Source organism: Mus musculus, chromosome 2 (genome assembly GCF_000001635.26).
Source record: "Mus musculus strain C57BL/6J chromosome 2, GRCm38.p6 C57BL/6J".
In the NCBI taxonomy this organism is placed as follows: domain Eukaryota; kingdom Metazoa; phylum Chordata; class Mammalia; order Rodentia; family Muridae; genus Mus; species Mus musculus.
The window spans coordinates 151,203,949-151,231,668 of NC_000068.7; the positions used below are offsets into that span (position 1 = coordinate 151,203,949).

General features: G+C 41.9%; 1 long non-coding RNA gene and 1 pseudogene across 1 annotated transcript; both read left to right on the top strand.

Moving 5' to 3' along the window:
* The first annotated feature begins 1,246 nt into the window (after window positions 1-1,246).
* On the top strand, window positions 1,247-27,666 carry Gm14149. Its single transcript, XR_003953950.1, has 4 exons — window positions 1,247-1,562; window positions 10,190-10,252; window positions 20,276-20,535; window positions 26,453-27,666. It is a non-coding gene; the product is annotated as a predicted gene 14149 (long non-coding RNA).
* Gm52498 lies at window positions 2,201-6,516 on the top strand (annotated as a pseudogene).
* Window positions 27,667-27,720: the final 54 nt, after the last annotated feature.

Below are 27,720 nucleotides of genomic sequence, written 5' to 3' on the forward strand. Positions count from 1 at the left end.
GTGTCTACCCTCAGCTTTAGCTTATGGCTTTGGCTTTCTGTGTGTCCTGCCAGTGTTTCCTGTCTGATCTGATGCTTTGGTTGGAAGTTCTTTGATAATATAATTTCTTCAACATTGTCTCGGTGATTTTTCAGTCTTGTAAAGTTTAGTTTCTGCATCATTTTTTCTTATACTACTTAATTTTACTCAAAGCATTAAGTCACAAGTATGAGAAATATGTAATGGTGGCACTGAACTTAATTTTTTTTCAGTGTATAAAGTTAGGACTAAAACTTGCTGTGGAGTTTCAGAATAGTCTTGAACTCAGGAACTTCCTGAGTTTTTGGTGCTAGGATTAGAAGGGTGAACCATCATATCTGACATTATTATTATTATTATTATTATTATTATTATTATTATTATTATTTAGGGTTTTTTCCAAGCCATGTTCTTACTATGTAGCTCTGCCTGGACTGGAACTCACTACACAGACCAGGCTGGCCTAGAACCCCCAGAGGTCTGTCTCCATTTGCCACCCAGGTACTGGGATTAAAGGTGTGCACCATTATGTCAGGCTCACATCTCACTTTAAATATTATGATGTATTTACTTTTAAAAAAACTCGTTTTATTTTGTCTTCATGTACATATGTGCATCACATGTGTGCCTGGTGCCCATGAAGGTCAGATCCCCTGGAACTGCAGATACAGATGTCATGAACCACTGTGTGGTTGCTAAGAATTGAATGTGTGTATATATGTCCTATAGTCCTCTGCAAGAGCAGCAAGTGCTCATAACTGCTGCTGAGTCATCTCTCCAGCATCTAGTATTACTTTTAAAAATATATTCACTGAGTGTAATTAGTGCTGCCCATAGACAGTGGGCATGAGTGTGGGGCTAACCCCTGGAGCACTCTCAGTCTACCATGAACCATACTCCTAAAGAAAACTCACTGTCCCTCTAGTAGCAGCTATGAACTGTAAATTGTTCTTCAGGATGGAGGTTCATGTGTCCATCCTGGGCCATGCATGTTTGCTTTGTGTTGGGAGCCGCGCCCACATTCGCCGTTACAAGATGGCGCTGACAGCTGTGTTCTAAGTGGTAAACAAATAATCTGCGCATGTGCCAAGGGTATCTTATGACTACTTGTGCTCTGCCTTCCCCGTGACGTCAACTCGGCCGATGGGCTGCAGCCAATCAGGGAGTGACACGTCCGAGGCGAAGGAGAATGCTCCTTAAGAGGGACGGGGTTTCGTTCTCTCTTTTCTCTTGCTTCTTGCTCTCTTGCTTCCTGCACCCTGGCTCCTGAAGATGTACGAAATAAAGCTTTGCCGCAGAAGATTCTGGTCTGTGGTGTTCTTCCTGGCCGGTCGTGAGAACGCGTCTAATAACAATTGGTGCCGAATTCCGGGACGAGAAAAAACTCGGGACTGGCGCAAGGAAGATCCCTCATTCCAGAACCAGAACTGCGGGTCGCGGTAATAAAGGTTCCCGTAAAGCAGACTGTTAAGAAGGATTCAACTGTATGAATTCAGAACTTTTCAGCTGGGGAACGAGAGTACCAGTGAGTACAGCTTTACGAGGTAAGCCTGGCCTTGAACTTTCTAACGAAATTCAAGACAGTCTATCAGAAGTAAAGTGGAAAATGTTTGGCCTTGAATTTTTTCTAGTGTTAGAAGCCCTTTTGTTCCTTTTCACATGTTATCAAGTGGTTAAGGCAGGGCGGATTCTAGATGAAATTCAGGACAAGCTATCAGAAGTAAAGCGGGGAGAGAGAGTAGGAGCAAAGAGGAAATATGGTACACAAAATAAGTATACAGGCCTTTCCAAGGGTCTTGAACCCGAGGAAAAGTTAAGGTTAGGTAGGAATACCTGGAGAGAGATTAGAAGAAAAAGAGGAAAAAGGGAAAAGAAGAAAGATCAATTAGCGGAGGTCTCTAGGAGATACTCGTCACTAGATGAGCTCAGGAAGCCAGCTCTTAGTAGTTCTGAAGCAGATGAAGAATTCTCCTCTGAGGAAACAGACTGGGAGGAAGAAGCAGCCCATTACCAGCCAGCTAATTGGTCAAGAAAAAAGCCAAAAGCGGCTGGCGAAGGCCAGTTTGCTGATTGGCCTCAGGGCAGTCGGCTTCAAGGTCCGCCCTATGCGGAGCCCCCGCCCTGCGTAGTGCGTCAGCAATGCGCAGAGAGGCAGTGCACAGAGAGGCAGTGCGCAGACTCATTCATTCCCAGAGAGGAACAAAGGAAAATACAACAGGCATTTCCGGTCTTTGAAGGAGCCGAGGGTGGGCGTGTCCACGCTCCGGTAGAATACTTACAAATTAAAGAAATTGCCGAGTCGGTTCGTAAATACGGAACCAATGCTAATTTTACCTTGGTGCAGTTAGACAGGCTCGCTGGCATGGCACTAACTCCTGCTGACTGGCAAACGGTTGTAAAAGCCGCTCTCCCTAGTATGGGCAAATATATGGAATGGAGAGCGCTTTGGCACGAAGCTGCACAAGCGCAGGCCCGAGCAAACGCAGCTGCTTTGACTCCAGAGCAGAGAGATTGGACTTTTGACTTGTTAACGGGTCAGGGAGCTTATTCTGCTGATCAGACAAACTACCATTGGGGAGCTTATGCCCAGATTTCTTCCACGGCTATTAGGGCCTGGAAGGCGCTCTCTCGAGCAGGTGAAACCACTGGTCAGTTAACAAAGATAATCCAGGGACCTCAGGAATCCTTCTCAGATTTTGTGGCCAGAATGACAGAGGCAGCAGAGCGTATTTTTGGAGAGTCAGAGCAAGCTGCGCCTCTGATAGAACAGCTAATCTATGAGCAAGCCACAAAGGAGTGCCGAGCGGCCATAGCCCCAAGAAAGAACAAAGGCTTACAAGACTGGCTCAGGGTCTGTCGAGAGCTTGGGGGACCTCTCAGCAATGCAGGTTTAGCGGCTGCCATCCTTCAATCCCAAAACCGCTCCATGGGCAGAAATAATCAGAGGACATGTTTTAACTGCGGAAAGCCTGGGCATTTTAAGAAAGATTGCAGAGCTCCAGATAAACAGGGAGGGACTCTCACTCTTTGCTCTAAGTGTGGCAAGGGTTATCATAGAGCTGACCAGTGTCGCTCTGTGAGGGATATAAAGGGCAGAGTCCTTCCCCCACCTGATAGTCAATCAGCTTATGTGCCAAAAAACGGGTCATCGGGCCCTCGGTCCCAGGGCCCTCAAAGATATGGGAACCGGTTTGTCAGGACCCAGGAAGCAGTCAGAGAGGCGACCCAGGAAGACCCACAAGGGTGGACCTGCGTGCCGCCTCCGACTTCCTATTAATGCCTCAAATGAGTATTCAGCCGGTGCCGGTGGAGCCTATACCATCCTTGCCCCCGGGAACCATGGGCCTTATTCTCGGCCGGGGTTCACTCACCTTGCAGGGCTTAGTAGTCCACCCTGGAGTTATGGATTGTCAACATTCCCCTGAAATACAGGTCCTGTGCTCAAGCCCTAAAGGCGTTTTTTCTATTAGTAAAGGAGATAGGATAGCTCAGCTGCTGCTCCTCCCTGATAATACCAGGGAGAAATCTGCAGGACCTGAGATAAAGAAAATGGGCTCCTCAGGAAATGATTCTGCCTATTTGGTTGTATCTTTAAATGATAGACCTAAGCTCCGCCTTAAGATCAACGGAAAAGAGTTTGAAGGCATCCTTGATACCGGAGCAGATAAAAGTATAATTTCTACACATTGGTGGCCCAAAGCATGGCCCACCACAGAGTCATCTCATTCATTACAGGGCCTAGGATATCAATCATGTCCCACTATAAGCTCCGTTGCCTTGACGTGGGAATCCTCTGAAGGGCAGCAAGGGAAATTCATACCTTATGTGCTCCCACTCCCGGTTAACCTCTGGGGAAGGGATATTATGCAGCATTTGGGCCTTATTTTGTCCAATGAAAACGCCCCATCAGGAGGGTATTCAGCTAAAGCAAAAAATATCATGGCAAAGATGGGTTATAAAGAAGGAAAAGGGTTAGGACATCAAGAACAGGGAAGGATAGAGCCCATCTCACCTAATGGAAACCAAGACAGACAGGGTCTGGGTTTTCCTTAGCGGCCATTGGGGCAGCACGACCCATACCATGGAAAACAGGGGACCCAGTGTGGGTTCCTCAATGGCACCTATCCTCTGAAAAACTAGAAGCTGTGATTCAACTGGTAGAGGAACAATTAAAACTAGGCCATATTGAACCCTCTACCTCACCTTGGAATACTCCAATTTTTGTAATTAAGAAAAAGTCAGGAAAGTGGAGACTGCTCCATGACCTCAGAGCCATTAATGAGCAAATGAACTTATTTGGCCCAGTACAGAGGGGTCTCCCTGTACTTTCCGCCTTACCACGTGGCTGGAATTTAATTATTATAGATATTAAAGATTGTTTCTTTTCTATACCTTTGTGTCCAAGAGATAGGCCCAGATTTGCCTTTACCATCCCCTCTATTAATCACATGGAACCTGATAAGAGGTATCAATGGAAGGTCTTACCACAGGGAATGTCCAATAGTCCTACAATGTGCCAACTTTATGTGCAAGAAGCTCTTTTGCCAGTGAGGGAACAATTCCCCTCTTTAATTTTGCTCCTTTACATGGATGACATCCTCCTGTGCCATAAAGACCTTACCATGCTACAAAAGGCATATCCTTTTCTACTTAAAACTTTAAGTCAGTGGGGTTTACAGATAGCCACAGAAAAGGTCCAAATTTCTGATACAGGACAATTCTTGGGCTCTGTGGTGTCCCCAGATAAGATTGTGCCCCAAAAGGTAGAGATAAGAAGAGACCACCTCCATACCTTAAATGATTTTCAAAAGCTGTTGGGAGATATTAATTGGCTCAGACCTTTTTTAAAGATTCCTTCCGCTGAGTTAAGGCCTTTGTTTAGTATTTTAGAAGGAGATCCTCATATCTCCTCCCCTAGGACTCTTACTCTAGCTGCTAACCAGGCCTTACAAAAAGTGGAAAAAGCCTTACAGAATGCACAATTACAACGTATTGAGGATTCGCAACCTTTCAGTTTGTGTGTCTTTAAGACAGCACAATTGCCAACTGCAGTTTTGTGGCAGAATGGGCCATTGTTGTGGATCCATCCAAACGTATCCCCAGCTAAAATAATAGATTGGTATCCTGATGCAATTGCACAGCTTGCCCTCAAAGGTCTAAAAGCAGCAATCACCCACTTTGGACAAAGTCCATATCTTTTAATTGTACCTTATACCGCTGCACAGGTTCAAACCTTGGCAGCCGCATCTAATGATTGGGCAGTTTTAGTTACCTCCTTTTCAGGAAAAATAGATAACCATTATCCAAAGCATCCAATCTTACAGTTTGCCCAAAATCAATCTGTTGTGTTTCCACAAATAACAGTAAGAAACCCACTTAAAAATGGGATTGTGGTATATACTGATGGATCAAAAACTGGCATAGGTGCCTATGTGGCTAATGGTAAAGTGGTATCCAAACAGTATAATGAAAATTCACCTCAAGTGGTAGAATGTTTAGTGGTCTTAGAAGTTTTAAAAACCTTTTTAAAACCCCTTAATATTGTGTCAGATTCCTGTTATGTGGTTAATGCAGTAAATCTTTTAGAAGTGGCTGGAGTGATTAAGCCTTCCAGTAGAGTTGCCAATATTTTTCAGCAGATACAATTAGTTTTGTTATCTAGAAGATCTCCTGTTTATATTACTCATGTTAGAGCCCACTCAGGCCTACCTGGCCCCATGGCTCTGGGAAATGATTTGGCAGATAAGGCCACTAAAGTGGTGGCTGCTGCCCTATCATCCCCGGTAGAGGCTGCAAGAAATTTTCATAACAATTTTCATGTGACGGCTGAAACATTACGCAGTCGTTTCTCCCTGACAAGAAAAGAAGCCCGTGACATTGTTACTCAATGTCAAAGCTGCTGTGAGTTCTTGCCAGTTCCTCATGTGGGAATTAACCCACGCGGTATTCGACCTCTACAGGTCTGGCAAATGGATGTTACACATGTTTCTTCCTTTGGAAAACTTCAATATCTCCATGTGTCCATTGACACATGTTCTGGCATCATGTTTGCTTCTCCGTTAACCGGAGAAAAAGCCTCACATGTGATTCAACATTGCCTTGAGGCATGGAGTGCTTGGGGGAAACCCAGACTCCTTAAGACTGATAATGGACCAGCTTATACGTCTCAAAAATTTCAGCAGTTCTGCCGTCAGATGGACGTGACCCACCTGACTGGACTTCCATACAACCCTCAAGGACAGGGTATTGTTGAGCGTGCGCATCGCACCCTCAAAACCTATCTTATAAAACAGAAGAGGGGAACTTTTGAGGAGACTGTACCCCGAGCACCAAGAGTGTCGGTGTCTATGGCACTCTTTACACTCAATTTTTTAAATATTGATGTTCATGGCCATACTGCGGCTGAACGTCATTGTTCAGAGCCAGATAGGCCAAATGAGATGGTTAAATGGAAAAATGTCCTTGATAATAAATGGTATGGCCCGGATCCTATCTTGATAAGATCCAGGGGAGCTGTCTGTGTTTTCCCACAGAATGAAGACAACCCATTTTGGGTACCAGAAAGACTCACCCGAAAAATCCAGACTGACCAAGGGAATACTAATGTCCCTCGTCTTGGTGATGTCCAGGGCGTTAATAATAAAGAGAGAGCAGCGTTGGGGGATAATGTCGACATTTCCACTCCCAATGACGGTGATGTATAATGCTCAAGTATTCTCCTGCTTTTTTACCACTAACTGGGAACTGGGTTTGGCCTTAATTCAGACAGCCTTGGCTCTGTCTGGACAGGTCCAGATGACTGACACCATTAACACTTTGTCAGCCTCAGTGACTACAGTCATAGATAAACAGGCCTCAGCTAATGTCAAGATACAGAGAGGTCTCATGCTGGTTAATCAACTCATAGATCTTGTCCAGATACAACTAGATGTATTATGACAAATAACTCAGCTGGGATGTGAACAAAAGTTTCCGGAATTGTGTGTTATTTCCATTCAGTATGTTAAATTTACTAGGGCAGCTAATTTGTCAAAAAGTCTTTTTCAGTATATGTTACAGAATTGGACGGCTGAATTTGAACAGATCCTTCGGGAATTGAGACTTCAGGTCAACTCCACGCGCTTGGACCTGTCCCTGACCAAAGGATTACCCAATTGGATCTCCTCAGCATTTTCCTTCTTTAAAAAATTGGGTGGGATTAATATTATTTGGAGATACACTTTGCTGTGGATTAGTGTTGCTTCTTTGATTGGTCTGTAAGCTTAAGGCCCAAACTAGGAGAGACAAGGTGGTTATTGCCCAGGCGCTTGCAGGACTAGAACATGGAGCTTCCCCTGATATATCTATGCTTAGGCAATAGGTCGCTGGCCACTCAGCTCTTATATCCCATGAGGCTAGACTCATTGCACGGGATAGAGTGAGTGTGCTTCAGCAGCCCGAGAGAGTTGCAAGGCTAAGCACTGCAATGGAAAGGCTCTGCGGCATATATGAGCCTATTCTAGGGAGACATGTCATCTTTCATGAAGGTTCAGTGTCCTAGTTCCCTTCCCCCAGGCAAAACGACACGGGAGCAGGTCAGGGTTGCTCTGGGTAAAAGCCTGTGAGCCTAAGAGCTAATCCTGTACATGGCTCCTTTACCTACACACTGGGGATTTGACCTCTATCTCCACTCTCATTAATATGGGTGGCCTATTTGCTCTTATTAAAAGGAAAGGGGGGAGATGTTGGGAGCCGCGCCCACATTCGCCGTTACAAGATGGCGCTGACAGCTGTGTTCTAAGTGGTAAACAAATAATCTGCGCATGTGCCAAGGGTATCTTATGACTACTTGTGCTCTGCCTTCCCCGTGACGTCAACTCGGCCGATGGGCTGCAGCCAATCAGGGAGTGACACGTCCGAGGCGAAGGAGAATGCTCCTTAAGAGGGACGGGGTTTCGTTCTCTCTTTTCTCTTGCTTCTTGCTCTCTTGCTTCCTGCACCCTGGCTCCTGAAGATGTAAGAAATAAAGCTTTGCCGCAGAAGATTCTGGTCTGTGGTGTTCTTCCTGGCCGGTCGTGAGAACGCGTCTAATAACAGCTTTGTGCATGTGTGTGTATCACGTTTGGCACCTTAACCAGTGGCTACACCACTGAAGAAAATGTGCTTCCCTCTCTCAGAATCATTAACTACATTTAGGTGCTCAAATGTAGTGTGGTGGTGACCTGAGCCCTTCTCCTTGGCAAATATTACTTGCCTATGAATCTTCAGGAAGGACTTGGGAACTGTCTCTCCATGACAGGACGTTGCTGTGCTCCACCTAGTGCATGCCATTACAGTTGCTATGAGTGTAACAGTGCCACAACCATGTTATGCCTGGAAGCCACTGTTGTACAGCACCTAACCCTTCCTCTGCTCTATTTCTTAAAAGTGTATGCACTGTCACTAGTAATGTTTCCTTCCCGATGAAATTCCTGAAGACTTTATTTTGGGATTTACCACCTTCATAGGGATAATTTATCCATACTCTTAATCTGTAAACTTTCCTATTATTTCCCCTCTCATATGTACAAAATTTGTGTGTGTTCCATAGTAAATACACCAACACTTGGAAGCCAAACAATGTGGTAAAGGCTGAGATTTGTCAGTGTGATAAAATTGTAACTTTATTCTTACTTAACCCTTACTGGCTAGCTATGTGAGATATGTAGATTTGGTTTAATTACAAATAAGAGGGGAATATATAAAAGGAATTTTTTGTTTAAAAAGATGGATTGTTTACTATTTTGCTTATGTTTTTAGATTTAGATAATTTAGTATACTTTTCATTTTTTTAAGTAAATGCAACTCAAAACAATAAAAACCAACCATAGTCTTCTAGAAGTTACTTGAGGTACTTTGAACAAATGACTAAACTATCAAAACAATAAAAAGTTAACAGTATGTAAATTTAACCAGAATATCATTTATTCTGACTAATTAATTATATGGTATAGGACTTTCCTTTGAATCTTGTACTGTTTTATTTATATGGAGCGATTAGACTATTCATCTACAATTTGGAAGTAAAGTTTAACACAAAATGAAACCAGTAAAGCATGTATCACTCACTAGCAATAAATTGGGATTTGTTCTGGAATTACCTTATGAAAAACACTAATTTATCCATGGTTCTCAGCTAGAGCAAATAAAAGCACTGAACAAAACTGTTCAAGAAGATTGAAGCAATCGTCCTAAGGTCTGCACGCATTGGAGAACTCACTGAATGATGAGCTTGCCCATAATCTCTAGGAAGACAAAAGAATAAACAGTAACGTGAAATGACTGGAAGATGCCAAGCTCCTGAAGATAGTGAGACACCAGCGGGTTCCCATGATGGGGAACTTCTCATGATGGATAGTACCTGGTTTGGTGAATCTCTAGCAGGATATACAGGACTCAGCACAGAGCTACACCTGGGTAGATTTATTACTGAGGAATGGAGGGTGCATCCATCTGAGGAAAAGACAGCCAAGACTTAAAGGTCTGCTTCAGAGCCTCATAGGATATGCTTAATTTCACTGGCAGTGAGTTGTGACAACATAGGTGACATGTGAACCTGTGAAGAACATTAGAAAGCAATGCAGGGCCCAGACACAAGCCACGTTGATTGTGTGCACAGCTTACAGTGTGCACCACTTTTATCAGTGAATGGTTGGAAACTTCCTGAAAACCATTTTCTCAGGTGCCAAGTTAAACCAAGTTTGTAACAGCCAGACGTTGGAGGACAGGGTGCTTAGTGCTTTGAGTGCTCATGAACAGATTGGGTAGTCCTAAAGTATCCTTTAAGTGCTAGGAAATAGGGTGAAGTCCACCGCCCTTGGCATCTTCCTTTTGATAAAGGATAGGCAGGGAATGGAAGTTTGTTCATGGTACTGGCAGAAAGAAGTCTGACTACTATCAAGTCATGGAAGATGGATTTATATTTAGATTTATTTTACAATAATTTTCTTTTTGGTTTTTCGAGACAAGGTTTCTCTGTGTAACCCTGACTGTACTGGAACTCACTCGGTAGACCAGGCTGGCCTCAAACTCAGAAATCTGCCTGCCTCTGCCTCCCAAGAGCTGGGATTAAAGGCGTGCGCCACCACGCTCAGCTATTTTATGATAATTTTAAACTGTGAATTTATTTCATTTGTTTTGTATGTTTCCACAGGTCTCCTTGGTGGAAGAATCCATGATTTAGTAGTGAAAATCATGAAGCTTTGCTTCTTCACCTGTAAGTATTTTAAGCTTAAAGCAGAGGAGATAAAAGTGGAGTAGCTCACAATTGACTTTTGAGGCCATGTATTTATTCAAAAAGAATGTATAATCCTAGAAATGATTCACCATATTGCAGGGAAAGAGGTGATGGTGGGCTCTGCAGCAAGCATTTGCATTCTTCAAGGTGTAGTCCTTCCGGTTGCTGTTTGTAGAATGCTGTCTTCTGAGAATAAGTGCCACCACCCTCATCAGAACAGTTGTCACTGCTTGCTGGAGATCCTCAGTATCAGGCTTGGGGACAATAGTCTTGCCCTAATAGAAGAGTTGGTGAGAGACATGGGACCTACCCTTGAGATTCCAGCTATAACATCTTATACATCTCAGGTGTTCATATGTAATTCCTCCTATTTGCCAGTGTTATTTAGTGTTACTATGTTGTTTTCATTTGTGACAGGTCTTACCATGTTCCCCAGATTAGTTCAAACTCTTGGGCTAACATGATCCCTCTTGCATAGCCTCCTGCAAAGGTTCACATTCCTCACTACTGTGCCTAACTGTTCTTCCCATCTTTTTGCTCAAGGTGTCCGAGACTTTCAGGCAGCTTCCTAATAAAATCATTAGCGGTGGATTTTGCTCTTTTACTTTGCTTTTCTGGATGCAAGGACCCAGCTGACAGAAACAAGTTTACAGGGATCATCACACAGAATATGAATCGTCATGCTTGGGGATTTTGTTGCTCTGGGGATCATCACTGAATTCTTTTTGCAAGTAGTTTACCTACCAAAAACAATAGGCCCAGTGTCCCAAAGATCGATATTTAAGTCTGAGTCTCCTTGGCCACAGCTTCTTTCATAGTGCAGCAAGTCTCCAAATTAACAGGAACTCAAGGAATTTCTGTCCCCACACCCTTATGGGTGTAAGATTCATTAAAGTGTGAGTCTTCCCCACTGGGTATGGGGTACACGCCTTCACAAACACCAGACCTGACTTTTAGAATCCCTAGAATTCAGCCTTAGGCCTGTCAGCCCCTGACTCTGGGTAGCTCACTACGGGATGCAGACTTTGTCCCATTACCGCAGTACTGCTGCCTGGGGTCTGGAAACTGTAGAAGCCAGGCCAGATCATACAGGACACTCCTTTCTCTAGACCTGTGCTTGACCAGCGGCCAAGGCCAGAGTCTCGACCAGGCTTGGATTCCTTGAGCCTCACTGGAGTTGGCTACCCTGAACACTTCCCCCTCCCTAGCTAGCCAGCCCCACAGTGACACAAAAATCTGAACTTTTTATCCCCTGTATGCTTCAGACACTGGCCAATAGGACACTGTGTTCACACAACCTGCTTCATCTGTGCTCCCCACGTGGTTCATGCCCACGGCCCCACTAACAAAGATATCACCAGACACCCCAGCAAGAACCTATACCTTTGCTGAAAGCTATCAAACACGCAGAGTGGGTAGTGATCATGGCTTGCTAGGCATCACCAAAAGAATATAACTAGTTTTCACTCAGAAATCACTAAGCCACCGGCGAAGGTAGCAAGTGGACTGCCACCTCAGCCACCACCCTTCCCCTTCCCAGGCCTATGAGCACAAAACTCAGGAAGAGATTGGCATCAGTAGCCAGATGTTTCACTCATCTCCCTCCCTCCTGAGGTTGTCGAAAAGGGGGCTAAGTTATCAGCTCTTGTTGCCCTGTCTTTCCATTGGGAAATTATACAAGCCTCTACCAGATATGTTCCTCCTACACACACACATATGCACACGTTTGCATGCACACGCACACGTACACTCCCCAAAGCAGCCCTATCCTTGATGGGAATATATTACATCTCCCTTTTCATTTCTGTTTTTTAAATTAGTCTCTGTGCCCTCTAGTTAGTCTGGCTAAGGGTTTATCTTTTTAGTTGATTTTTTCAAAGAACCAGTTCTAGGTTTGGTTGAATTTTTTTGTTTAGTTCTTTTGGTTTCCACTTGGTTGATTTCAGTCCTGAGTTTGATTTTTTTTCCCTGACACCTACTCCTCTTGGGTGAATTTGCTTCGTTTTGTTCTAGAGCTTTCAGGTGTGCTGTCAAGCTGCTAGTGTATGCTCTCTCCAGTTTCTTTTTGGAGACACTTAGAGCCATGAGTTTTCCCCTTAGCACTGCTTTCATTGTGTCCCATAAGTTTGGATATGTTGTGACTTCATTTTCATTAAACTCTAAAAAGTCTTTAATTTTTTTCTTTATTTCTTCCTTGACCAAGTTATCATTCAGTAGAGTGCTGTTCAGCTTCTATGTGTATGTGGACTTGCTATTGTTTATGTTGTTATTGAAGACCAGCCTTAGTTCGTGGTGATCTGATAGGATACATGGGATTATTTCAATCTTCTTGTAGCTACTGAGGCCTGTTTTGTGACTGATTATATGGTCAATTTTGGAGAAGGTACCATGAGGTGCTGAGAAGAAAGTATATTCTTTTGTTTTAGGATGAAATCCATAACTTCTGTTAGTTTCACTGTGTCTGTTTTGTTTCTGTTTCCATGATCTGTCCATTGCTGAGAGTGGGGTGTTGAAGTCTCCCACTATTATACTGTGTGATGCAATGTGTGCTTTGAGATTTAGTAAAGTTTCTTTTATGAATGTGGGTGCCCTTGCATTTGGAGCATAGATGTTAAGAATAGAGAGTTCATCTTGGTAGATTTTTCCTTTGATGCGTATGAAGTGTCTTTCCTTATCATTTTTGATAACTTTAGGTTGAAAATTGATTTTATTCAATATTAGAATGGCTACTCCAGCTTGTTTCTTGGGACAATTTGCTTGAAGGATTGTTTTCTAGACTCTTACTCTGAGGTAGTGTGTGTCTTTGTCCCTGAGGTGGGTTTCCTGTATGCAGCAAAATGTTGAGTCCTGTTTACATATCCAGTATGTTAGTCTATGTCTTTTTATTGGGGAATGAGTCCATTGATATTAAGAGATATTAAGGGAAAAAGATTGTTGCTTCTTGTTGTTAAAGGTTGAATTATGCTTTTTGTGGCTATCTTATTTTTGGTTTCTTAAAAGATTATTTTCCTGCATTTTCTTGGGTGTAGTTTCCCTCCTGTGTTGGAGTTTTCCATATATTATCCTTTGAAGGGTTGGATTTATAGAGAGATATCTGTGTAAACTTGTTTTTGTCATGGAATATCTTGGTTTCTCCATCTATGCCAACTGAGGGTTTTGCTGGGTATAGTAGCCTGGGCTGGCATTTGTGTTCCCTTGGGGTCTGTATGAAGTCTGCCTAGGATCTTCTGGCTTTCATAGTCTCTGATGAGAAGAGTGGTGTAATTATTTTATTTTATTTTATTTTTATTAGGTATTTTCCTCTTTTACATTTTCAATGCTATCCCAAAAGTCCCCCATACACACCCCCCCAATCCCCTACCCACCCACTCCCCCTTTTTGGCCCTGGGGTTCCCCTGTACTGGGGCATATAAAGTTTGCAAGTCCAATGGGCCTCTCTTTGCAGTGATGGCCGACTAGGCCATCTTTTGATACATATGCAGCTAGAGACAAGAGCTCCCGGGTACTGGTTAGTTCATATTGTTGTTCCACCTAAAGGGTTGCAGATCCCTTTAGCTCCTTGGGTACTTTCTCTAGCTCCTCCATTGGGGGCCCTGTGATCCATCCAATAGCTGACTGTGAGCATCCACTTCTGTGTTTGCTAGGCCCCGGCATAGTCTCACAAGAGACAGATATATCTGGGTCCTTTCAGCAAAATCTTGCTAGTGTATGCAATGGTGTCAGCATTTGGAAGTTGATTATGGGATTGATCCATGCATATGACAATCACTAGATGGTCCATCCTTTCGTCACAGGTCCAAATTTTGTCTCTGTAACTCCTTCAATGGGTGTTTTGTTCCCATTTCTAAGAAGGGGCAAAGTGTCCACACTTTGGTCTTCGTTCTTGAATTTTGTGCGCTTAGCAAATTGTATCTTATATCTTGGGTATCCTAAGTTTTGGGCTAATATCCACTTATCAGTGAGTACATATTGTGCGAGTTCCTTTGTGATTGGGTTACCTCACTCAGGAGGATGCCCTTTAGGTCCATCCATTTGCCTAGGAATTTCATAAATTCATTCTTTTTAATAGCTGAGTAGTACTCCATTGTGTAAATGTACCACATTTTCTGTATCCATTCCTCTGTTGAGGGGCATCTGGGTTCTTTCCAGATTCTGGCTATTATAAATAAGGCTGCTATGAACATAGTGGAGCATGTGTCCTTCTTACCGGTTGGGACATCTTCTGGATATATGCCCAGGAGAGGTATTGCGGGATCCTCCGGTAGTACTATGTCCAATTTTCCGAGGAACCACCAGACTGATTTCCAGAGTGGTTGTACAAGCTTGCAATCCCACCAACAATGGAGGAGTGTTCCTCTTTCTCCACATCCTCGCCAGCATCTGCTGTCACCTGAATTTTTTATCTTAGCCATTCTGATTGGAGTGAAGTGGAATCTCAGTGTTGTTTTGATTTGCATTTCCCTGATGATTAAGTATGTTGAACATTTTTTCAGGTGCTTCTCTGTCATTCGGTATTCCTCAGGTGAGAATTCTTTGTTCAGCTCTGAGCCCCATTTTTTAATGGGATTATTTGATTTTCTGGAGTCCACCTTCTTGAGTTCTTTATATATATTGGATATTAGTCCCCTATCTGATTTAGGATAGGTAAAGATCCTTTCCCAATCTGTTGGTGGCTTTTTTGTCTTATTGATGGTGTCTTTTGCTTTGCAGAAGCTTTGCAATTTTATGAGTTCCCATTTATCGATTCTCGATCTTACAGCACAAGCCATTGCTGTTCTATTCAGGAATTTTCCCCCTGTACCCATATCTTCGAGGCTCTTCCCTACTTTCTCCTCTATAAGTTTCAGTGTCTCTGGTTTTATGTGGAGTTCCTTAATCCACTTATATTTGACCTTAGTACAAGGAGATAGAAATGGATCAATTCGCATTTTTCTACATGATAACGCCAGTTGTGCCAGCACCATTTGTTGAAAATGCTGTCTCTTTTCCACTGGATGGTTTTAGCTCCCTTGTCAAAGATCAAGTCACCATAGGAGTGTGGGTTCATCTCTGGGTCTTCTATTCTGTTGCATTGGTCTACTTGTCTGTCACTATGCCAATACCATGCAGTTTTTATCACAATTGCTCTGTAGTACAGCTATAGGTCAGGCATGGTGATTCCACCAGAGGTACTTTTATCCTTGAGAAGAGTTTTTGCTATCCTAGGTTTTTTCTTATTCCAGATGAATCTGCTGATTGCCCTTTCTAATTCGTTGAAGAATTGAGTTGGAATTTTGATGGGGATTGCATTGAGTCTGTAGATTGCTTTTGGCAAGATAGCCATATTTACAATGTTGATCCTGCCAATCCTTAAGCATGGGAGATTTTTCCATCTTCTGAGATCTTCTTTAATTTCTTTCTTCTTAAACTTGAAGTTATTATCATAGAGATCTTTCACTTCCTTAGTTAGAGTCATGCCAAGGTATTTTATATTATTTGTGACTATTGAGAAGGGTGTTGTGTGTGGTGTAATTCTAATTTGTCTGCTTTTATATGTTACTTGACCTTTTTCCCTTACTGATTTATTATTCATTTTGTGCATTTGGTGTTTTGATTATTATGGAATTTATTTTCTGATCCAATCTATTTGGTGTTCTGTAGGCTTCCTCTATGTTCATGGGCATCTCTTTCTTTAGGTTAGGGAAGTTTTCTTCTATAATTTTGTTGAAGATATTTCCTGTCCCTTTAAGTTGGGAATCTTTGTTCTCTTCTATATCTATTATCCTTAGGTTTGAACTTCTCGTTGTGTCCTGGATTTCCTGGATGTTTTGGGTTAGGATCTTTTTGTATTTTGCATTTATTTTTTTCTATTTTCTTTTCTTCTCTTTTTATTAGATATTTTCATTTACAATTCAAATGCTATCCTGAAAAGTCCCCTATACCCTCCCCTCCCCCCAACCTGCTACCAGCCCACCCACTCCACTTCCTGGACCTGGCATTCCTCTCTATTGGGGCATATAGTCTTTGCAAGACCAAGGGCCTCTCCTCCCAATGATGACCAATTAGGCCATCTTCTGCTACATATGCAGCTAGAGATACAAGCTCAGGGGGTACTGGTTAGTTCATATTGCTGTTCCTCCTATAGAGTTACAAACTCCTTCAGCTCCTTGGGTACTTTCTCTAGTTCCTTCATTGGGGCCCCTGTGTTCCATCCAATAGCTGACTGTGAGCATCCACTTCTGTATTTGCCAGGCACGAGCATAGCGTCACAAGAGACAGCTATATCAGGGTCATGTCAGCAAAATCTTGCTGGCATATGCAATAGTGTATGCATTTGGTGGTTTATTATTGTATGGATCCCCAGATGGGGCAGTCTGTGCATGGTCCTTACTTCTGTCTCAGCTCCAAACTTTGTCTCTGTAACTCCTTACATGGGTATTTTGTTCCCCATTTTAAGGAGAGACAAACTATCCACACTTTGGTCTTCCTTCTGCTTGAGTTTCATGTGTTTTGCAAATTGTATCTTGGGTATTCTAAGTTTCTGGGCTAATAACCACTTATCAGTGAGTGCATATCATGTGTGTTCTTTTGTGATTGGGTTACCTCACTCAGGATGATACCCTCCAGATCCATCCATTTGTCTAAGAATTTCATGAATTCATTGTTCTTAATAGCTGAGTAGTACTCCATTGTGTAAATGTACCACATTTTCTGTATTCATTCTTCTGTTTATGGACATCTGGGCTCTTTCCATCTTTTGGCTATTATAAATAAGGCTGATACGTACATAGTGGAGCATGTGTCCTTATTACATGTTGGAGCATCTTCTGAGTATATGCCCAGGAGAGGTATAGCTGGATCCTCAGGTAGTACTATGTCCAATTTGATGAGGGACCATCAAACTGATTTCCAGAGTAGTTGTAACAGCTTGCAATCCCACCAGCAGTGGAGGAGTGTTCCTCTTTCTCCACATCCTCGCCAGCATCTGCTGTCACCTGAGTTTTTGCTCTTAGCCATTCTGACTGGTGTGAGGTGGAATCTCAGGGTTAATTTGATTTGCATTTCCCTGATGACTAAGGATGTTAAACATTTATTTAGGTGCTTCTCAGTCATTCAGTATTCTTCAGTTGAGAATTCTTTGTTTAGCTCTGTACCCCATTTTTAATAGGGTTATTTGGTTCTCTGTAGTCTCACTTCTTGAGTTCTTTGAATGTATTGGATATTAGCCTGCTATTGGGTGTAGGGTTGGTGAAGATCATTTCTCATTTTATGGCTTGCATTTTGTCCTATTGACAGTGTCCTTTGCCTTACAGAAGCTTTGTAATTTTATGAGGTCCCATTTGTCAATGCTTGATTTTAGAGCATAAGCTACTGGTGTTCTGTTCAGAAAAATTTTCTTCTGTGCCCATGTGCTTGAGGCTCTTCCTACTTTCTTTTCTATTAGATTCAGTGTATCTGGTTTCATATGGAGGTCCTTGATCCACTTGGACTTGAGCTTTGTACAAGGAGATAAGAATGCATTTGCATTCTTCTGCATGCTAACCGCCAGTTGAGCCAGCACAATTTGTTGAAAATACTGTCTTTTTTCCACTGGATGGTTTTAGCTCCTTTGTCAAAAATCAAGTGTCCATAGTTGTGTGGGTTCATTTCTGGGCCTTTAATTCCATTCCATTTATCTACCTGCCTATCAATATACCAATACCATACAATTTCTATCACTATTGCTCTCTGGTACAGCTTGAGGTCAAGGATGCTGATTTCCTCAGGGCAATGACACTTCTTATGAAAGTGTCTTCAGAGCATCCATCACTGGAAATCTACCCCAGCCAGTCATCCATGGATGTGTACAAAGCAGGCTCTAACGATTCACAAAGCAAGGTGTCCTCACAGGGTGTTTTATCTCATCATGCCTCTGTCAAAGAAGCCCATTGTAAGGGCTCCAATTACCCAGTGCCTGAGCTCAGCCAAGTCAAAGGAAAACCTAAGTTCACTAGATAGGTTACTCTCCCGCAAGGAGGCACAGGCTAATGTCCAGATGTAAAAGAAAAAGAATCAAGCCTATCTCCCCACATATGCCCTAGTAACACCTTTGCAGTTGGTGTCAGAGGGTACCTAGGGCCCCCTTTAATAGGTGGATCTGGAAGACCCTGAAGAATGGGATTATAAAAGGCCTGTGTCAGGACTTAAGGTCCAACCCCTTTGATGAAGATGCTTTAGCTGAACTTTATAAAATATTAATAACCCTTGGCCAAGGAGCATAGGGGGAAGTAAAATGTGCAAGCCATATCATCACCCAGAATATAGCAGCAGTAAAAAAAAAAATTCCAAAATGAGAGCACCCTCATCAAATAAAAAATTGAAATTATAAATACTCTAGACCACCCCAATATTATTGCACATTATTGGGAAAAATCATTTATATTATTCTAGAACACCTAATTTGTTGGGAGTTGTTGGGCAGAGTTGTGGAATTTAGCAATCTACAGGAGAAAGAATACCATAGGTTATTTAAACAAATGACATATGCCCTCCAGTATTGTCACCAGAAACGTAATGCCCACAGGGATTTAAAGCCCAAAAATATTTTAGTGGACTCCAAAGGGGTTAAAAGGGCCTGTGTCAGGCCCTATGAGGAAGAGGCTTTATCAGATCATTACAAATTATTAAAGTCCCTCGGCCAAGGAGCATTTAGGGAAGTAAAATTGAGTAGCCATTTCCACACCCAGATTATGGTAGCAGTTAAAAATTATATCAAAAGCGAGAAAGAAAATGCTCATTAAATCAGGAATTGAAGTAATAAAAACTCTATAACATCTACATAGTATTAACCATTTGCACAATATACACACACGAAAAAAAACCCTTTATACGTTTCTGGAACAGGTGTGGGAGAGTTTTTTGTCAGAATTGTGGAGATTGGCTATCTACCTGAGGAAGAATCCCATAGGCTATTTAAGCAAACGGTATGTCTCCCCCAGTAGTGTCAGCAGAAGTGTATTGCCCTCAGGGATAGAAAACCATGAAATATTATAGTGGAAAGCAAAGGAAATATAAAACTTAGTGATCACAGATTAAGCAAAAAATTATCATGATTCATAAGCTAGCAACTTTCAAACAGATTTCCCATTTTTATGCCCCAGGACACTTTGAAGGTAAAGATTATGATGGCCATGCAGTTGCTGTCAGGAGATCTGGAGTTGCGCTTTACTTTATGTTGAGAGGATGCTTTCCTTTCCAGAAAATAATCTTATAGAACTGAAGCAGAAGTCATTGCTAAAAAGTACATTGTAAAATTCAAGCTGTCATCAGAACTTGGCAACATGATTGCTAACATGATAACTATAGACTCCGGACAAAGGCCAACAGTACATGACATTGTGAGATTTGAATGGCTAAATTATGACTATTAAGTTTGTCACAGTTCCTTTAAAGAGAATACAGACAGCAACCCAGACCACACTGTAATGGTCATCATGGGTGTCATGGGATATAAGCAATGAGAGACAAAGGTAATTTTACTGGAGGAAAAGTTTGACCATGTGATGGCAGCCTATTTGATACTGAGGCAGCATTAACCCTGGGAAGACAACTCAATAAAAAAACCTGAGCACAGGCAGTCAGTTTAAATCTTGAAACACAGGACCAATGAGAAAAACAAATGGCTATAAGGAGGGGATCTGGTGTACTATCCTTCCTACCTTCATATAGCCAATCAAAATGAAATTCCTTAGAATGAGAAAAAAGAGATGAATGTGGTACAGTATGCCACCCTCCCTGAAGTGCTTGTACAAGACAACTCCCATTCCCAGAATCAACTCCCAGCTTGTCTATAAGGTTCTCTTCATGATCAGCATCTGGGGAAAGGCAGAGAGCAGTGACACATAAGATGAAAGATGTGCCAAAAAACTTTCAGAGGATTTCATCATTAGAAATCTATTCCAGTCAGTCATCCATGAATGTGTCCAAATTTGCTATAACCATTCAAAAAGTAAGGTGTTTTATTTCATCTTTGCCTCTGTCCAGGAAGCCCAGTGTAAAGGCACCAACTCATCTCTTCTACAAACCTCACCTCAGGGATTCCTCCAGCACAGATTCCTGACATGACTACCTCTGGTTCAAAGGACAACATGACCTCTCAGGAAATCACCTACATTCTCCAGCAAGTATATCATGGGTTGCAGTCCTGCTGTACAAGAAACAGAGAGGAGCCTGTCTTCCCCACATATGCCCCAGAGACACCTTCACAATTGGTATAAGCCTTTACCCTGGGCAATCTTTAAAAGGTGGGTATAGAAGACCCTGAAGAATGGGGTTATGATAGGCCTGTGTCAGGACCTAAGGTCCAACACCTCTAATGAAGAGGCTTTTTTTCCATTTTTTATTAGGTATTTAGCTCATTTACATTTCCAATGCTATACCAAAAGTCCCCCACACCCACCCAACCCCACTCCCCTACCCACCCACTCCCCCTTTTTGACCCTGGCTTTCCCCTGTACTGGGGCATATAAAGTTTGCAAGTCCAATGGGCCTCTCTTTCCAGTGATGGCCAACTAGGCCATCTTTTGATACATATGCAGCTAGAGTCAAGAGCTCTGGGGTACTGGTTAGTTCATAATGTTGTTCCACCTATAGGGTTGCAGATCCCTTTAGCTCCTTGGGTACTTTCTCTAGCTCCTCCATTGGGAGCCCTGTGATCCATCCAATAGCTGACTGTGAGCATCCACTTCTGTGTTTGCTAGGCCCCGGCATAGTCTCACAAGAGACAGCTACATCTGGGTCCTTTCAATAAAATCTTGCTAGTGTATGCAATGGTGTCAGCGTTTGGATGCTGATTATGGGGTGGATCCCTGGATATGGCAGTCTCTACATGGTCCATCCTTTCATCTCAGCTCCAAACTTTGTCTCTGTAACTCCTTCCAAGGGTGTTTTGTTCCCAATTCTAAAGAGGGGCATAGTGTCCACACTTCACTCTTCATTCTTCTTGAGTTTCATGTGTTTAGCAAATTGTGTCTTATATCTTGGGTATCCTAGGTTTGGGGCTACTATCCACTTATCAGTGAGTATATATTGTGTGAGTTCCTTTGTGAATGTGTTACCTCACTCAGGATGATGTCCTCCATGTCCATCCATTTGCCTAGGAATTTCATAAATTCATTCTTTTTAATAGCTGAGTAGTACTCCATTGTGTAGATGTACCACATTTTCTGTATCCATTCCTCTGTTGAGGGGCATCTGGGTTCTTTCCAGATTCTGGCTATTATAAATAAGGCTGCTATGAACATAGTGGAGCATGTGTCCTTCTTACCTGTTGGGGCATCTTCTGGATATATGCCCAGGAGAGGTATTGCTGGATCCTCCGGTAGTACTAAGTCCACTTTTCTGAAAAACCGCCAGACTGATTTCCAGAGTGGTTGTACAAGCCTGCAATCCCACCAACAATGGAGGAGTGTTCCTCTTTCTCCACATCCACGCCGGCATCTGCTGTCACCTGAATTTTTGATCTTAGACATTCTGACTGGTGTGAGGTGGAATTTCAGGGTTGTTTTGATTTGCATTTCCCTGATGATTAAGGATGTTGAACATTTTTTCAGGTGCTTCTCTGCCATTCGGTATTCCTCAGGTGAGAATTCTTTGTTCAGTTCTGAGCCCCATTTTTTAATGGGGTTATTTGATTTTCTGAAGTCCACCTTCTTGAGTTCTTTATATATGTTGGATATTATTAGTCCCCTATCTGATTTAGGATAGGCAAAGATCCTTTCCCAATCTGTTGGTGGTCTTTTTGTCTTACTGACGGTGTCTTTTGCTTTGCAGAAACTTTGGAGTTTCATTAGGTCCCATTTGTCAATTCTCGATCTTACAGTACAAGCCATTGCTGTTCTGTTCAGGAATTTTCCCCCTGTGCCCATATCTTCAAGGCTTTTCCCCACTTTCTCCTCTATAAGTTTCAGTGTCTCTGGTTTTATGTGAAGTTCCTTGATCCACTTAGATTTGACCTTAGTACAAGGAGATAAGTATGGATCGATTCGCATTCTTCTACACGATAACATCCAGTTGTGCCAGCACCAATTGTTGAAAATGCTGTCTTTCTTCCACTGGATGGTTTTAGCTCCCTTGTCGAAGATCAAGTGACCATAGGTGTGTGGGTTCATTTCTGGGTCTTCAATTCTATTCCATTGTTCTACTTGTCTGTCTCTATACCAGTACCATGCAGTTTTTATCACAATTGCTCTGTAGTAAAGCTTTAGGTCAGGCATGGTAATTCCACCAGAGGTTCTTTTATCCTTGAGAAGAGTTTTTGCTATCCTAGGTTTTTGTTATTCCAGATGAATTTGCAAATTGCTCCTTCTAATTCGTTGAAGAATTGAGTTGGAATTTTGATGGGGATTGCATTGAATCTGTAGATTGCTTTTGGCAAGATAGCCATTTTTTACAATGTTGATCCTGCCAATCCATGACCATGGGAGATCTTTCCATCTTCTGAAATCTTCTTTAATTTCTTTCTTCAGAGATTTGAAGTTTTTATCATACAGATCTTTCACTTCCTTAGTTAGAGTCACGCCAAGATATTTTATATTACTTGTGACTATTGAGAAGGGTGTTGTTTCCCTAATTTCTTTCTCAGCCTGTTTATTCTTTGTATAGAGAAAGGCCATTGACTTGTTTGAGTTTATTTTATATCCAGCTACTTCACTGAAGCTGTTTATCAGGTTTAGGAGTTCTCTGGTAGAATTTTTAGGGTCACTTATATATACTATCATATCATCTGCAAAAAGTGATATTTTGACTTCCTCTTTTCCAATTTGTATCCCCTTGATCTCCTTTTGTTGTCGAATTGCTCTGGCTAATACTTCAAGTACTATGTTGAAAAGGTAGGGAGAAAGTGGGCAGCCTTGTCTAGTCCCTGATTTTAGTGGGATTGCTTCCAGCTTCTCTCCATTTACTTTGATGTTGGCTACTGGTTTGCTGTAGATTGCTTTTATCATGTTTAGGTATGGGCCTTGAATTCCTGATCTTTCCAAAACTTTTATCATGAATGGGTGTTGGATCTTGTCAAATGCTTTTTCTGCATCTAACGAGATGATCATGTGGTTTTTGTCTTTTAGTTTGTTTATATAATGGATTACATTGATGGATTTTCATATATTAAACCATCCCTGCATCCCTGGAATAAAACCTACTTGGTCAGGATGGATGATTGCTTTAATGTGTTCTTGGATTCGGTTAGCGAGAATTTTATTGAGGATTTTTGCATCGATATTCATAAGAGAAATTGGTCTGAAGTTCTCTATCTTTGTTGGGTCTTTCTGTGGTTTAGGTATCAGAGTAATAGTGGCTTCATAAAATGAGTTGGGTAGAGTACCTTCTACTTCTATTTTGTGAAATAGTTTGTGCAGAACTGGAATTAGATCTTCTTTGAAGGTCTGATAGAACTCTGCACTAAACCCGTCTGGTCCTGGGCTTTTTTTGGCTGGGAGTCTATTAATAACTGCTTCTATTTCTTTAGGTGATATGGGACTGTTTAGATGGTCAACTTGTTCCTGACTCAACTTTGGTACCTGGTATCTGTCCAGAAATTTGTCCATTTTGTCCAGGTTTTCCACTTTTGTTGAGTATAACCTTTTGTAGAAGGATCTGATGGTGTTTTGGATTTCTTCAGGATCTGTTGTTATGTCTCCCTTTTCATATCTGATTTTGTTAATTAGGATTTTGTCCCTGTGCCCTTTAGTGAGTCTAGCTAAGGGTTTATCTATCTTGTTGATTTTCTCAAAAAACCAACTCCTCGTTTGGTTAATTCTTTGAATAGTTCTTCTTGTTTCCACTTGGTTAATTTCACCCCTGAGTTTGATTATTTCCTGCCGTCTACTCCTCTTGGGCGAATTTGCTTCCTTTTTTTCTAGAGCTTTTAGATGTGTTGTCAAGCTGCTAGTATGTGCTCTCTCCTGTTTCTTCTTGGAGGCACTCAGAGCTATGAGTTTCCCTCTTAGAAATGCTTTCATTGTGTCCCATAGGTTTGGGTACGTTGTGGCTTCATTTTCATTAAACTCTAAAAAGTCTTTAATTTCTTTCTTTATTCCTTCCTTGACCAAGGTATCATTGAGATGAGTGTTGTTCAGTTTCCACGTGAATGTTGGCTTTCCATTATTTATGTTGTTATTGAAGATCAGTCTTAGGCCATGGTGGTCTGATAGGATACATGGGACAATTTCAATATTTTTGTATCTGTTGAGGCCTGTTTTGTGACCAATTATATGGTCAATTTTGGAGAAGGTCCCGTGAGGTGCTGAGAAGAAGGTATATCCTTTTGTTTTAGAATAAAATGTTCTGTAGATATCTGTCAGGTCCATTTGTTTCATAACTTCTGTTAGTTTCACTGTGTCCCTGTTTAATTTCTGTTTCCACGATCTGTCCATTGATGAAAGGGGTGTGTTGAAGTCTCCCACTATTATTGTGTGAGGTGCAACGTGTGCTTTGAGCTTTACAAAAGTGTCTTTAATGAATGTGGCTGCTCTTACATTTGGAGCGTAGATATTCAGAATTGTGAGTTCCTCTTGGAGGATTTTACCTTTGATGAGTATGAAGTGTCCCTCCTTGTCTTTTTTGATAACTTTGGGTTGGAAGTCGATTTTATCCGACAATAAAATGGCTACTCCAGCTTGTTTCTTCAGACCATTTGCTTGGAAAATTGTTTTCCAGCCTTTCACTCTGAGGTAGTGTCTGTCTTTTTCCCTGAGATGGGTTTCCTGTAAGCAGCAGAGTGTTGGGTCCTCTTTGTGTAGCCAGTCTGTTAGTCTATGTCTTTTTATTGGGGCGTTGAGACCATTGATATTAAGAGATATTAAGGAAAAGTAATTGTTGCTTCCTGTTATTTTTGTTGTTAAAGTTGGCATTCTGTTCTTGTGGCTGTCTTCTTTTAGGTTTGTTGAGGGATTATCTTCTTGTTTTTTCTAGGGCATGGTTCCCGTCCTTGTATTGTTTTTTTTCTGTTATTATCCTTTGAAGGGCTGGATTCGTGGAGAGATAATGGGTGAATTTAGTTTTGTCGTGGAATACTTTGGTTTCTCCATCTATGGTAATTGAGAGTTTGGCTGGGTATAGTAGCCTGGGCTGGCATTTGTGTTCTCTTAGTGTCTGTATAACATCTGTCCAGGCTCTTCTGGCTTTCATAGTCTCTGGTGAAAAATCTGGTGTAATTCTGATAGGCTTGCCTTTATATGTTACTTGACCTTTTTCCCTTACTGCTTTTAGTATTCTATCTTTATCTAGTGCATTTGATGTTCTGATTATTATGTGTCGGGAGGAATTTCTTTTCTGGTCCAGTCTATTTGGAGTTCTGTAGGCTTCTTGTATGTTCATGGGCATCTCTTTCTTTAGATTTGGGAAGTTTTCTTCAATAATTTTGTTGAAGATGTTTGCTGGTCCTTTGAGTTGAAAATCTTCATTCTCATCCACTCCTATTATGCGTAGGTTTGGTCTTCTTATTGTGTCCTGGATTTCCTAGATGTTTTGAGTTAGGATCTTTTTGCATTTTCCATTTTCTTTGATTGTTGTGCCAATGTTCTCTATGGAATCTTCTGCACCTGAGATTCTCCCTTCCATCTGTTGTATTCTGTTGCTGATGCTGGCATCTATGGTTCCAGATTTCTTTCCTAGGGTTTCTATCTCCAGCGTTGCCTCACTTTGGGTTTTCTTTATTGTGTCTACTTTGCTTTTTAGGTCTTGTATGGTTTTATTCATTTCCATCACCTGTTTGGATGTGTTTTCCTGTTTTTCTATAAGGACTTCTACCTGTTTGGTTGTGTTTTCCTGTTTTTCTTTAAGGACTTGTTACTCTTTAGCAGTGTTCTCCTGTATTTCTTTAAGTGAGTTATTAAATTCCTTCTTTATGTCCTCTACCATCATCATGAGAAATGCTTTTAAATCCAGGTCTACCTTTTCAGGTGTGTTAGGATGTCCTGGACTGGGCGAGTGGGAGTGCTGGGTTCTGATGATGGTGAGTAGTCTTGGTTCCTGTTAGTAGGATTCTTACGTTTACCTTTCGCCATCTGGCAATCTCTCGAGTTAGTTGTTATAGTTGTCTTTGTTTAGAGATTGTTCCTCTGTTGATTTTGTTACCCTCTATTAGCAGACGTGGGAGACTAGCTCTCTCCTCTGAGTTTCAGTGGTCAGAGCAGTCTCTCCAGGCAAGCTCTCCTCTTTCAGGGAAGGTGCACAGTTATCTGGTGTTTGGACCTCCTCCTGGCCGAAGATGAAGGCCCAAAACAGGATCTTTCTCAGAAGCTGTGTTGCTTTGGCCAGGAAGGTGGCCGGTTGTCTGGAGCTGAAGATGGCGCTGCCTCAGAAGCTCTGTGGCTCTCTCCAGGAAGGTGGCCGGTTGTCTGGAGCCGAAGATGGCGCCACCTCAGAAGCTCTGTGTCTCTCGCCAGGAAGGTGGCCGGTTGCCTGGAGCCGAAGATGGCGCCGCCTGCTTTCCTGTCACCAGAAAAGGCAAGGGGTCGATGAAGAGGCTTTATCTGAACATTATAAAATCTTAAAGACCCTTGGTGAAGGTGCATTCTGGAAAGTAAAATTCAATAACTGTCTCTTCGTGCAGGTTATGGAAGCAGTTAAAATTCTAACAAAAAGGAGAAAAAATTCACTCATCAAATCAAAACTTGAAATGATGAAAACTCTATTCCACCCTGCTATAATTAAACTTTTGCATAGTATCAACAAAGAACATTTATATGTATGTGGAACACAAAGTGAAAGAGTTGATAGGCATAATTTTGGAATCTGGCTACCTACCTGAGGAAGAATGCCATAGTCTACTTAAGCAAATGGTATATGCCTCCAGTATCATCACCATAAACCTATTGCCCACAGAGATTTAAACGCCAAATATTTTATTAGAAGACAATCCAACAGCTATTTCAGATTGGGCGAAAAGATTATCATGGGTCAGAACCTAGCTACTTTCTGTAAGAACCCTCCTTACTGTGCCCATAACTCTTGGAAGGTAAAGAGTGACATAGCCATGCAGTTGACGTTTGGGGCTTGGGTGTTGTGTGATACTTTATGTTGACAGAATGCTTCCTTTACCAGGGACATAACTGTGAAGGACTAAAGCAGAACACCTTCTCAGGAAAGTACTCTGGAATATTCATGCTGTCACCAAAATTTTGTGACACGATTGCTAAGTTGTGAACTGTAAACCCTTGACAAAGTCCAACAGTGCATGGTCGGTGAGCTTTCAACGGCTAAAGTATGATGAAGAAGGTTCTTCCAGTTCCTTTACAGAGAAGATCAGCAGCCACCCAGAGCCCACTATACTGGTCATCGTGGGTGTCATGAAATGTAAACAACAAGAGATAAAAAACAGATGGGGTGAGGGGATGGGGGACTTTTGGGATAGCACTGGAAGAAAATACCTAATTAAAAAAAAAAAAAACAAATGCAGAAGAAAAGGTTTGACCATGTGACTGCAACAT